General features: G+C 36.4%; 1 protein-coding gene across 5 annotated transcripts in view; it reads left to right on the top strand.

Moving 5' to 3' along the window:
- The window catches only part of LOC101740110 (scavenger receptor class B member 1), a 105244-nt gene that overhangs the window by 62036 nt on the left and 29009 nt on the right, over positions 1 to 14199 (top strand). The window lies entirely within an intron of this gene.

Here is a 14199-nt window from a genome sequence, read left to right as displayed (position 1 = left end):
GAGTATTACTTTTTTATATAAAAGATTTGTTTTGGTCGAGTCTTCAAGCACTCAATATATGTAATTACCTACGTGGGAAGCCGATGCGTATCACTATTCGAACACAGAAACCATAACAGTCGCGGTGTGTAGGTACTTTACGTCAATTGTTCTAACAACATTTTTTATTGACACCAATTTTCTACGTTCGCTACATCAAATCGCACGTTTTTGTTCGTTTTTATTTTATTATTATCATTATTTTACGCGTTAGACGTTCTCGCAACTAATTATTTCGAACATGAAAAACCGCGCAACAAAGAAGTTATCTTTTACATCCTGTTTTTCAAAAAAAAAAGGGTAACTAGGTACATTGATATATAAAAAAAATACATCAATGCGTAAAACTACTTTGAATTGCGCGTTCGCGGACTGTCTCGCGTTGAGTACGGGAGCTTATGTGAACCATCGCCTGTCTTGGAAGATCAGTGTGCTTAGTGCGAGTTTTTAACGTCCTCGATAGCGTAAAAGTTAACAACAATTTGTATGGAGTTGAAACGTTTGCCTACGTTTGCCGCTAGGGGCGCTTTTCCAACTCCATACATAAGTTAACTTTTACGCTATCGAGAACGTTAAAAACTCGCACTAAGCACACAGGTTGGATCCTCGTGGAACTCATGCCCGTTTCGTGAAAGGATAAAGGATTCTGTTAGCCGTGCGTGCTCACGCCACTTTCCCACCATTAATTCCGAACCTTATACTTCTAACGTGGAAGAAATTAATATTTTGAGAGATCAAAGACGTTTAAGCGACAGAGTATTAAGCGGTAGGCAGCGGCTTGGCTCTGCCCTTGGCATTGCTGAAGTCTATGGGCGACGGTAACCACTCACCATCAGGTGGGCCGTATGCTCGTCTGCCTACAAAGCCAATAAAATTTTTTTAAAAAATTCGCTTAATACGCGAAATTATTTTTGCAATTAAAATTCCGTTTTGTTTGGTATTAGCATAAAAAATTCAATGTTTTTAATATTTTTTATCGCTCAGGTGGGTGGACGAGCTCACAACCCACCTGGTGTTAAGTGGTTACTGGAGGCCATAGACATCTACAGCGTAAATGCGCTACCCACTATGAGATAAGTTCTAAGCTCTCAGTATAGTTACAACGGCTGCCCCACCCTTGAAACCGAAACGCATTACTGCTTCAGGGCAGAAATAGGCGGGGTGGTGGTACCTACCCGTGTAGACTCACAAGTGGTCCTACCACCAGGAATTACGCAAATTATAATTTTGCGGGTTTCATTTTTATTACACAATGTGGAAGTTATTACACATTACCGTGGAAGTCAATCGTGAAGATTTCTCAAGTACGTATTTCATTAGAAAAATTGGTACCCGCCTGCGGGATTCGAACACCGTTGCATCGCTACATACGAATGCACCGGACGTCTTATCCTTTAGGCCACGATGACGATAAATCTCAGGTTGATAAAAATTACTGGTTTTCTAATTTTGGCATGACCCGAATGTTATTCTCATAGTACGCTATGCCCACTGGTGGGTAAAAAAACGGACAAAGTGTTAACGGCCCTTAATTTTATTCATTCGTAAACACATTAAATGTGTTTATTTCGTAATTAAATAAACAAAAAAAATTGTGATCAATAATTATATTAATTAAACTTGTGTTTACTTTGAATTAAAGGTTTTTTTTAAGTTTTTTTATATGATTATTTAGTGATGTGAGTTTCTTTACGTCTTTGCCAATATATATCATAATGATCGTCAGCTCTTTGGCACCCATTGTTGGGCATGACTCCCATCTTTATATGGCATTACGCTCAATCACCCACCATCCTTATCTAGCAACTATGGCTAAAGAAATGTTTAGAATGTTAAGCTTACTTACGACTTAACACGGCAGTTTAAGATAGTTCGCGTACCATTCGAGGGTGAAAGGCTATGTAAAGTTGGTTTTTACTGGTGGTAGGACCTCTTGTGAGTCCGCGCGGGTAGGTACCACCACCCTGCCTATTTCTGTCGTGAAGCAGTAATGCGTTTCGGTTTGCAGGGTGGGCCAGTCGTAACAATACTGAGACCTTAGAACTTATATCTCAAGGTGGATGGCGTATTTACGTTGTAGATTTCTATGGGCTCCAGTAACCACTCAACACTAGGTGGGCTGTGAGTTCGTCCACATATCTAAGCAATAAAAAAATTCAATTTTAAATAAAATGCGATAATTTGCATGGAAGATAAAAATTACCGACTTTTATCATATAGTTTAAATATTTTAAAATGCTCACGGGTGACCCTCATGGTCCGAACATTTCAGAAAGATAAGACTCTCCGGTAAGCACGGCGGCCTGATCGAAAATACTCGATTTTTTTATATGGCGCTCAACTTGTTAAGAAATAAATAATAGTTTAAAAAAACTAAAAAAATACGCTTTTATAGAAAATCCAACTAAAAAGTAGAAAATAAATCTTAATAAATTTGAATTAAAAATAGTGTAAGAAAAATTATTATATTGTAAAAATAAGTGTCAAAGGATATCAAGTTTCAAGTCAATCGGATGCACGGTTCAGTAGTTATAACGGAACATCCGTAAAAACCACTGTAGATTTATGTATTAGTATAGATGTGTTGTAATAAAAATAAAAAAAACTATATGAGCATCATCACGATATTAATTGTAGTAATTAGGCATTTAATTAAATGTTATTTGTCCAGCTGAGGAACGAAGCCTCACTCGTCGCTGTGCAAAGAGATTGCGTACTAAATTATAATTTGCGGAAAAATACTAAAGGCCCGTCACGAATATAAACGAATTCAATAACTAATTGGCCAAATCTATCTTTTATTTTATTTTTAAACGTGTTTACACTGTTTAGAATTACGAGTTGTTTTTCTTTCTTTTTCTTTGTAAATATTTTGTCGAACATGGCCGCCATTTTTCGGTGAATGAACCCTCCCCATATTAAGTACAGTATCCGGCGATAAATATTGCACATCAACCCTGGGAAAGACACGGAAAATATTTGCTTCGCAGACCGTTATATCTGTCGCACATTACCTATTAGACATTTAGTCTCCATAAAGACCGGATGTTGGTTTTTCGTCGCACACAGATAACGCTCTACAACAAAAACAAAATCAGACGACTGTCTCTTTCTTAATATCGATGTGCAATATTTATTGCCTGTTACTGTACTATTATTGAAATCCTTTCTAAATACCATTCCGGTGTACACATTTAAGTGCGCGAGCGATGTATCCGGAATCTGTTTTTATGTTATTTAAATTAATTATTATTAATTATTATTGTATTACATTGTGTATTTGTATGTATATTTATGAATTTAATTTCACTATATTGGTAGACATTTAATCGAAATGCAGCTTGAGTTTCGATTATTATCGAAATGTTCTCAACGGACAGATTGCAAAAGATATATTAACTTGCTAAATAATATTGAGTTCGTGGCATCTTAACGATATATAATAAACCTAGGCAGCGGCTTAGCATTGCTGACTTCCATGAGCTACTGTAACCGTTTACCATCAGGTAGACGAACATACAGTTCGTCTCCCTACAAGAGCGGAAAAAAAAACCGCTAAATAGCAAGCGGTTCCCATAAGCACCGATTGAGTAAATTAACCCACAGACACAGCCCATTGTGTTACTCACCCGATCTTCTCAGTGGGTCGCGTTTCCGATCCGGCGGTAGATTCTGCGAAGCATTGCTCTTTCTAGGGCCAGTGTTAGGAACATTCTCGGTTTGAGCCCCGTGAGCTCACCTACGCGTTAAGTAAAAGCTGAAATAGCCTCACAAGGCCATCAATCAGCATAGGTAGGAAAAAAAGCTGCCACGTTGTAATGATGATTAAATAATAAAGATCGACTACAAAAACTGGAATCGTTATAATGAATTTAATTGTGAATTATAAAATTAGATCTTGCAGCGCGACTTCATTCTTAGAAAAAAACATCCGAACGAGTACAATAAACATAATAAAATACTTCTTTCTAATACGCTTTTATTAGCTGCAGACGTATGTATATTTAATCGTGAATTATAAAATTAGATCTTGCAGCGCGACTTCATTCTTAGAAAAAAACATTCAAACGAGTACAATAAACATAATAAAATACTTCTTTTTAATACGCTTTTATTAGCTGCAGACGTATGTATATTTAATCGTGAATTATAAAATTAGATCTTGCAGCGCGACTTCATTCTTAGAAAAAAACATCCAAACGAGTACAATAAACATAATAAAATACTTCTTTTTAATACGCTTTTGTTAGCTGCAGACGTATGTATATTTAATCGTGAATTATAAAATTAGATCTTGCAGCGCGACTTCATTCTTAGAAAAAAACATCCGAACGAGTACAATAAACATAATAAAATACTTCTTTTTAATACGCTTTTATTAGCTGCAGACGTATGTATGTTAGTATGTACGTTTGAAACGGAATCTTTGAACATGATTTTGACCCCCTTCAAAACGTCGGATTAACTCGAAATTTTGTATACTTATTAAGGAACGATTACAATTCAATATTTAAAAAAATTGAAAAAATATAAAAAAAATTGAAATTCAACTAAAAAATGAAAGATAAATAATAGTTTAAAAAAACTAACAAAATACGCTTTTATAGAAATCCAACCGAAAAAATAGAAAATTAATCTTAATATATTTGAATTAAAAATAGTGTAAGATAAAATGATTTTAATGGTAAAAAAGCGTGGAGTGCTTTTCAGGATATTAAACCTATTTAAACTTTAACCTCCTCCTCCTCGCGTCGTTTTCCTCATTACTGAGGGTCGTGACTCCCCCGCTGCATCAGTTTCTCCCATACGATTTCCCTCCATCTGCTGCGATCCTTAGCTTCTAAACTTAAACCTATTTAATTTAAATATAGGTATAACTAAATATATATAAAATTATTTTATATATATTTTTTCTTGGGAAAATACACAGTCATGGCGAGGGACCACGTCCTTCCACGGCAGTGCTTTTGGAAGAGATTTAGTTCTTTCAGGTCGCTGAAGCCTTATTTGGGACCGGCTAATTAACCGCCGCCAGACATTTGGCGTTGGTTATTTTACGGTGGAAAGGTCGAAATCCAAGTCAACCCTCCTCTTTTCTCATCCGGGCTTGGGACCGGCATTGGCAGAGTTATTGGTAAAGGTATTCAGAGATATTTTACTGGTGGTAGGTCCTCTTGTGAGTCCGCGCGGGTGGGTACCACCAACCCTGCCTATTTCTGCCGTAAAGCAGTAATGCGTTTCGGTTTGAAGGGTGGCAAAGCCATTATAACTATACTGAGACCTCAGAACTGATATCTCAAGGTGGGTGACAGCATTTACGTCGTAGATGTCTGTGAGCTCCAGTAACCATTTTACACTAAGTAGGCTGTGAGCTCGTCCACCCATCTAAGCAATAAAAAAAAATGAAATAAAAAAAAAATTATTTTAAAAAATCAGAATCGGTGTCTCAAAGGATTTCATTTATTTAATAAACATACCAAACAGTTGCTCATGGTTGAATTTTGACGAAGAAGTGATCTAGTTTAATTGGCATTGTTCAAGCTAGGTTATTATTTAAGTTGTGATAGTATTTAAGTATGACATCAGGTCGTCCTTAATAGATTTGACAGATTTATTTTAAATTTAAATTAAGAGCGATCTCTTCCTGGCAACCATCAGACAAGAATCACTTCAGGAAAGAGATTAAGCGCGGTGTACTTGTCGATTTAAAATGAATATACATATATATATCAACAATATTGTTGCTACTTTGCACATAATAAATGAATAAACAATTTACACGATTTACATAAATACCAATCTATACAAATAAATAAATTTTGAGTGTCTGTTTGTAATAATAAAATAACCACTTTTTTACTAAATGCGTATATACCATAGACCTATATAGTAGGGACACGACATATTGTTCTATACGTACAATTGCTTATATAAATAGCACCCATTTTGAAGGCACATACATAAACATATATCTATCTCGTTCTTACTCAGCACTTTAACTCGCAGGAAAACAATATAACAGTATTTCAGTGCGTACATAAAATGAAACATGATTATACGTAAATATCTCCGTCTCCGTCTAATGAGGCCGAAAATCCGCCATGTTTAGCGCGCCAAATGTCATTGTCACGTCAGTTCGGCCGTCTGTTTTGGGTTGTACATTATTTATTGACTTTGATATCGATTTAATATGATTGCTTAAATAAAATTTCTTATTTTATCATGCTTAAAATATACAAAAATAATAATTAAAACATATTTTATAGGATCTCAAGAAAGTCGATGCCCCAAAACTATTTTCTATATACATTTAAATTCATTATGAAGCCCTCATCCGAAAAATCGGACACCATTTTTCGGTCGGAATCTATTGATCCTGACACCAATCATAAATACCTCTTATTAAAATATGTCATCAAAACATATTTAGACATTCTGCTTAGATATTTCGGGAAAAAGGCTACCGACAAAATCTCTTCGGAACTATTTAAATAAAATAGTTTTATTCCGTAGTGAGTAAAACACTATTGTAAATTCGTTAAATATTTAATAATTAACTGATTTTAGAAAGGAAGTCACAAGGAATTACGTTTGTAATTAATTAATAAATGTTCTGTAGGTATTTTTTTTTATCACGCGGTCCCTTGATAAGTTTAAAATTTGAATCACTCTCAAGCGAGAGTGTGTTACGGACTTTAGTCAGCAAAACAATTAAAATAGATTGTAGTAGTCTAAGAAAAACACGTACTCAAAATACGATAACATTTAGCATTCTAGAAATGGGCAGATGGCACTGTACTACGCCATATCTTTGTTTTGCGACAAACGACAACTTTATAAAATCAGTGTAGCAACTTTTAAAAATCATCATATCGTTTACTTGGGAAATTCGAAGGACGAACTTGTCTTAGATTTCATCCATCTAAATCATATCATATTTGCACATAACAATATACCTACTTACTTCCCATTAAAGTATAAATTCTACAAATAAATAATACTCAACAATATTTAAAGTAAAATGAGCCAAGAACGTTTATCGATAAAACCTGATAACATTGAAATCTTTGGTACAGCACTAAAACCGCCATGTTTTGTGGTCAGATGACGTCACAGTGGCACGAATTTTTGGTTGACGTTTCATTTCCATAGGTTTCCTACTTCAGTGGTATATACACAGTACATATACCAAAATTTTTTTTTCTCCTACCCACGCCGAAAGTTTGGTTTTCCTCCCGCTGTACAGGGAAGAAAGTGTAACTTTTCCTCCCTGGGTACTGACAACTTACCCGTCTGACTCTTAGGAATAGCCTTCTTAAGCTAACAGCGAATAAGTAGGGAATGAAAAAAACATACCTCATCTCTGCACTCACACGGAACCTCTCTCGCATTTCCTCTTTCACACAGTCTATCCAATTCCTTTTAGGACGCACCCTCATTACATTACCGTCTAATTTCATAACAAATAAATTGAAATATTGACGTCAAATATAGATGATATGCTAGTATACTTATGCTTCATTGCTAATTTATGGTACTTAGAATTAACATAGTTGTATTTCTATGAATGCTACGTTTACCTGTAATTAATAGAGTAGACGCTATGATAAAAACAATTTTATAGTCTTCGTAATAATACCTGTGAGACCAATGAATAATAAATTGAAAAATAAACCTAGCAACTTTTGGTGTTGCCAATAAAGACGGATTATAGTATAGATTTTTTTTGGTCTCCGCGATTTTTAGACATAATCATATTAGATTAATATTGTCATTACGTCATATTTGGCTTTGCGGACACGTTTTTTTTTTGTTGCTTAGATGGGTGGACGAGCTCGCAGCCCACCTGGTGTTAAGTGGTTACTGGAACCCATAGACATCTATAATGTAAATGCGCCACCCACCTTGAGATATAAGTTCTAAGGTCTCAGTATAGTTACAACGGCTACCCCACCCTTCAAACCGAAACGCATTATTGCTTCACGGCAGAAATAGGCGGGGTGGTGGTACCTACCCGTACGGACTCACAAGAGGTCCTACCACCAGTGATTACGCAAATTATAATTTTGCGGGTTTGATTTTTATTACACGATGTTATTCCTTCACCGTGGAAGTCAACCGTGAACATTTGTTAAGTACGTGTTTCATCAGAAAAATTGGTACCCGCCTGCGGGATTCGAACACCGGTGCATCGCTACATACGAATGCACCGGACGTCTTATCCTTTAGGCCACGACGACTTGAATGACGTGAATATATGACATATGAATATTGTGGTATTTACCCTCTATTTCATTTAATAGACGACAATTAGTAAAATTAGCTTGAATTAAGACGGAAAATGGTCGAATATGGAAGAGAACATTCTTAATGATTAATACCAAGGTGTGAACGCTATCGCCTCAAGCGAGGGGTGAATTAAGCAGTGAACAACATCACTGGTGCCTTAATCTCCTCCGTTTATGAAGCCATAAAGCATCAGAATCTTCCACCGATAACTTTGGTTGTTAAAAGTAAAAATATAACAACAAAAAAAGACATTATATCAAGGTTTCTGTCGGAGCGGTCTGGTAGTTTTCCGTTGCATTGTACAGACATAAAATACGAACCGATAATCCGCTCTGGAAATACCCCGATTCAGTCTGAAGCACGTAAAAGAACAAATCATAATTTTTTTCTGTAAGCAAGAATCACCTTTATATCCGCTATGGAAGAGTTAATTTGGCATCAAAATTAAACGTATTCATGTCTGTGTTTATGAAAAAAACGTATCGGAATTTAAATTATCTTAAATTAAAGCGCTCATTCGAGAATAGGGCTTCCAGAACTTACTAGAACTATTTAAGTGCTACAAAACCCGATATCTCCGGAAGTTATATTAAAATATTTGTTTCATTTATGTTGAAATTAAGATGCGTATGGTTATAACGCTTTTTTTTTTAAAAACATAAACAGTGGTAATGGCGGGATATTGAACTGTGACATCATTTGTCAGTTTTTTTTTTAGAAGTAGCTATCAAATTTTCTTATGGAAATACATTGTTTAACGGATACTCACGAGCAACTTCTTGGGTCGGCTTGCAATGGAGTTGGCGTCATGATCGATTTTGAAATACGACCACTTAACTTAAAACCTTTTTATTTCGAAAACAACTTCACAAAACATATATACATACATAAACTCAATAGACAATCATTGCATAAATAATGATCAAGCCTTTTTGTAATAACAACATTAAAATCTTGCAGAGATTAACTTTTTTGCGGTCTTCGTTTTTATTATACGCGATTTTATTATTCCTTAATCGTGGAAATAATTCGTGAGCAAGAGATTAGTTTATCATTAGAAAAATCGGTACCCGCCTGCGGGATTCGAACGCCAATACGGTCGTTTGATACGAATGCGTTGGGCGTCTTATCATTTAGGCCACGACGACTTTTATTCTTTATGGGTTTTCACTATGACAGACAAACAGACTGACGAGGTACCTGATGTTGACCTAGATACTGAAGCTTACAGACAAAAATTCGTCTTCCCATATCAAACAAACGATTGAAGTCTTTAACTGCATCAGTGCGTTAACCCATAGACACAGCCCACTGAGTTTCTCGCCGGATCTTCTCAGTGGGTCGCGTTTCCGATCCGGTGGTAGATTCTGCGAAGCACTGCTCTTGCTAGGGTCAGTGTTAGCAGCACTCCGGTTTGAGTCCCGTGAGTTCACCTACATACGTTAGGGTGAAGCTGAAATAGCCTCTCAAGGCTATCAGCATAGGTAGGGAAAAAAACCAGTGTGCAGTCTTTAGAAGTGGACTTATGATTCATAGTTCCATCGTGTACATTTGTGGTGGATGAAAAAAAAACATTTACAATCAATGCTCAATTTCTAGAACAGAAAAACAAATCCCGGAACAACGTGAGCGAATTAATAATTGCGGTAACACTAATAAGATTCCGTTATTTTTAAATTATTTCAACCTTGCCGGACTTTCCGCGGTTCGCACGACTGACTTGCGACGCACAACGTACGTACAGTTACTGTAACGCCTTCACAGATGTGTTCGTTGATGTGATTGTATAAAGCACAACTGAGGTTATCCTGGTATTTTTGCCGTAATACAATTGTCAATTTCTGTTTTTTTTCTTTTTTCATTCCTACCTATGCTGATAGCCTTGAGAGGCTAGCGTGTAGGTGAGCTCTCCGGGCTCAAACTGGGAGGCATTGCTAATACTGGCCCCAGCAAGAGCAGTGCTTCGCAGAATCTACCACCGGATCGGAAACGCGACCCACTGAGAAGATCCGCGAAACGATTGAAATAGGCAGAGTGGCTGTATCTACCCGTGCGTACTTTCTTTGAGCCAATTCTTTCATGTCAGATTGTGATAGCAGCAATGTCTTCAGTTGCTATATTAACGAATTCCCTATTACGTTATTGTTACTTTATCGCAGAAAACTGTTTTTCAACTCCAGAGACTCCAGAACTTTCTGTTACACGTATTGCAACTGTGTCATCGATGTCGCTTGATCACGATCGCAAACACTCGGTCTGCCAATACCTCCTACCGAATCCACGCGAGTTATAACTGTGAAGCCAAATGTTTGAACAAATGCTGCGAATCGGGAACAAATAAACTGAAAATTTACCGTCAGATAATTTATTGAAACGAAGATTGTTTGCACACATGTTGCCTTTTACGAACTGGATTCGATGGAATTGAAATTCGTGCAATGCGTACAGTGAAGTGAATATGAAATACAGTATTCGATTGAAGTCAATCAATGTCTTAGCCTTCCGCAATCGTGAACTATGAATGATTATGCGTGATGAGGTAGTAGAGGTGCGTGCCGAAGAACCAGGAAGCACGGTGAGCCGACTACGGTGGTCCCCTGTTGAGGCTGTGATGCTGGGATGACTTATTTTTAACTGCGAGAGCGCGGGAACGGTGGTAGTCCAAGCTCTTGACTTGTTGTTCGGAACTTGTATATGCAAGCTCATCTTGAACATGTCGCTAGCGAGACTCAAGCATCTGTCAAATACTTGTGTTGTATGATAAGCTAACACCACAAGAACTGTGATTCTTGCTTGCTTTTGAAATGAGACTCACTCAAACGATGAAACGAAAAAGCCTAAAGGATTTAACCTGACGTACACTCGTAATTTATGTTTCTTTATTATATCGTTGAGCTCCGAAAACAAGTATTTGTGACAAGAATAAACAAATCCAATCCAAACATAGAAACTGACACCGAACGGAAACCGAACCCGGATTCTGCGGTTCATCAGTCAGGGTTAACCACTGACCATTATCTATAAGATTATTATTGAAGTGTAGATTCGTTCTTTCAAACAATTAATACATAAGACTGCGGCATATAGTTTTAAAAACATAATGTGCATGACTTTCGCATTTTTAACCAATCTTAAAAAAGGGGGGAGGTTTTCAATTCGTACGTTTTTGTGTGTCTCAGAACTTGTTTCTATGTGAACCAATTTCTATGAATCCTTTCTCTATCAATCAATTAATCAGTCCTTTATCCTGCACTTTTAATTGATGTATGTGTTTACAGAATGTCTCTTAGTTCAATGTGCCTCTTGGCGTGGGCCTCCTCTAATATCTTCCATTGCTGTCTATCAAGCAGCCTTTATCTCATCGTCGCATCTCATTGCTTGCCTCCCTCTATTCCTCTTACCGTTTCTAAGGTACCATTCGGTGATAATCTTCCTCCACTTTTCCTGCATATTTGGCAATATATAGCCCGTCCACTTTATTTGATCCAGTTACTGAAGTTTTTCTAGATGTTTCTTTTTCTCACCTCTGATACGAGTCATGCTCGTCTCCAGAGTTCTTTGGCAATGTATTAACTATGATAATGATTTTACTAATGGACCAGATTTCAATATGTTACACAGGCGAGAATGTTGGCATCAAAAACTTTTTATTTATATTCTTAAATGCTTAGTGCATTGGATTACTTTACCTCCTACAATTAAATAACTACAATCAAATACATACACGTAAAATTATTAATGATACGTCACAAGTCAATCTTGCCATTTTAAAATCTCGTTTGCAATTGTAGCCTTTTTTTTTTGCACGTCCATTAATTATAATTATGGAAATATTTGGTTGATTTATCGCTAGAGAATATTGTTCGGTCACGTGTTTCGAGGTTCGAGGCAGATTTTGGTGTAGGTATTGTTTTTATTTGCATAGGTTTTTTATTTAATGTTTCGCTTACGAGCTTGTAAATGTTATGATCTCACTGGCCCAGCGCGGCAGCGCCTCTAGCGGCAAATGAGGCAAACATTCCAACCCCATACAAATTTGAGTTAACTTTTACGCTATCGAGAACGTTAAAAATCTCGAACTAAGCACACAGGCGTTAAGTGATTATTACCGGAGCTAATAGACAACAACAACCCAGCTTGAGATATGAGATCTAAGTCTCAGTTTTTACGTGGCAACCATGCCAGTGCCGTTCAAACCAAAACCCATTACTCCTGCACGGCAGAAATAGGTAGGGTGGTGGTACCTACCCGTGTTAGCTAACAAGACCCCATACCAACTGACACAATATACTTATTGAATGTTTGTTCATACTACTTTGTCTCCACCTTATCCCACTAAGTATGGTCGGCACAGCGAAAATTTCTTATCCATTCTCTTCTATTCTATCACTATCGTCATTCACACACTCCATCCATGTCTTCCTCTTCACATACAATCGAGAATAAATCTTTTTAAAATTGTTTTATTACAGACTTCCGGTTACCTGAGAATCATATCAATATCATACAAAACCATACTGAGACCTTAGAACCTTATATCTCAAGGTGGGCGGCGTATTTATGTTGTAGATTTCTATGGGCTCCAGTAACCACTTAACACCAGGTGGGCTGTGAGTTCGTCCATCCATCTAAGCAATAAATAAATAAAAACATACAATCGAGTTTTTTTTTTTTTAATTGTTTTATTACTGACTTCCTGTTATTGTATTTATAAACGAAATATCATACAAAAAAAGCGTGAAAATAAATGTGATCTTGTTTCCTTCGAATTTCCTTGTTATCATTAAGCACATGAGCTTTTTATTGTGCAATCAGGTGAACGACCTCACGGCCCGTAAAAATTACCGCGTGAATACCGACCGATACTTGATGTTCAAGTCAGAATTGGAACGGCCATCCATACTAACAGCTAATATGAAAGTGTGCTTGTCTTTTCGTTTGTCCTGCGTTCACATCGAAACCGAGCGACGGATTGACGTGTTTTTAATACGCTTTTATTAGCTTCAGACGTACGTATGTAACGGAATCTTTGAACATGATTTTGACCCCCTTCAAAACGTCGGATTAACTCGAAATTTTGTATACTTATTAAGGATCGAGGACAATTCAATATTTAAACAAAAAATTGAAAAAAACAAAATTTGAAATTCAACTACAAAATGTAAAATAAATAATAGTTTAAAAAACTAACAAAATACGCTTTAATAGAAAATTTATGAATTTTTAAAGAAAAAGTGATTTTATTGTAAAAAAGCGTGGTGTGCTTTTCAGGATATTATCGAAATAACCCTTCTACTCATACCTGTTCATAAAATATTTATAACTACTGATACCGTGCACCCCACGTTTTTTTTACAATAAAATCACTTTTTCTTACAGTATTATTAATTCAAATTTATTGAAATTTACGTTAAGTTACGATAACAATTAAGAAAAAACTATGGTGTCATTTTGAAGTATATTTAAAAAATATAATAATCTATTTATGATTTTCGATTCGGGAAGTCGGTCAATACACTTTAAGTAATTTCTATAATGCTTTGCTAATGGTCGGTATCCAATCATCTGGTTTCTTGAGGCGATAAAAAAATACACCGGAGTGTGGGCAGCAGCATTTGACTTTTACCCCCAGACTCTCGATGCTTTTAAGCTCATCAAGCACCGGTCACCGTCCTCGGCGAAATCCTCGACTCCAGTGAAGAGCTCGGCGTGCGTGCCCATAGACACAAACCACTTTTTTTTTAAATTCGTCACACAGATCAAAGTATTCGATAAATTCAGATTTATGGATAAACTCCTTACTATTCTAGAAACTTGTTTAATAATATGTCAAATTTGCATAAATATTAAAAAAATGAACGTCAAAACGTG

This window comes from Bombyx mori, chromosome 23 (genome assembly GCF_030269925.1).
Source record: "Bombyx mori chromosome 23, ASM3026992v2".
NCBI lineage: Eukaryota > Metazoa > Arthropoda > Insecta > Lepidoptera > Bombycidae > Bombyx > Bombyx mori.
This window is presented reverse-complemented; position numbering and strand designations above follow the sequence as displayed.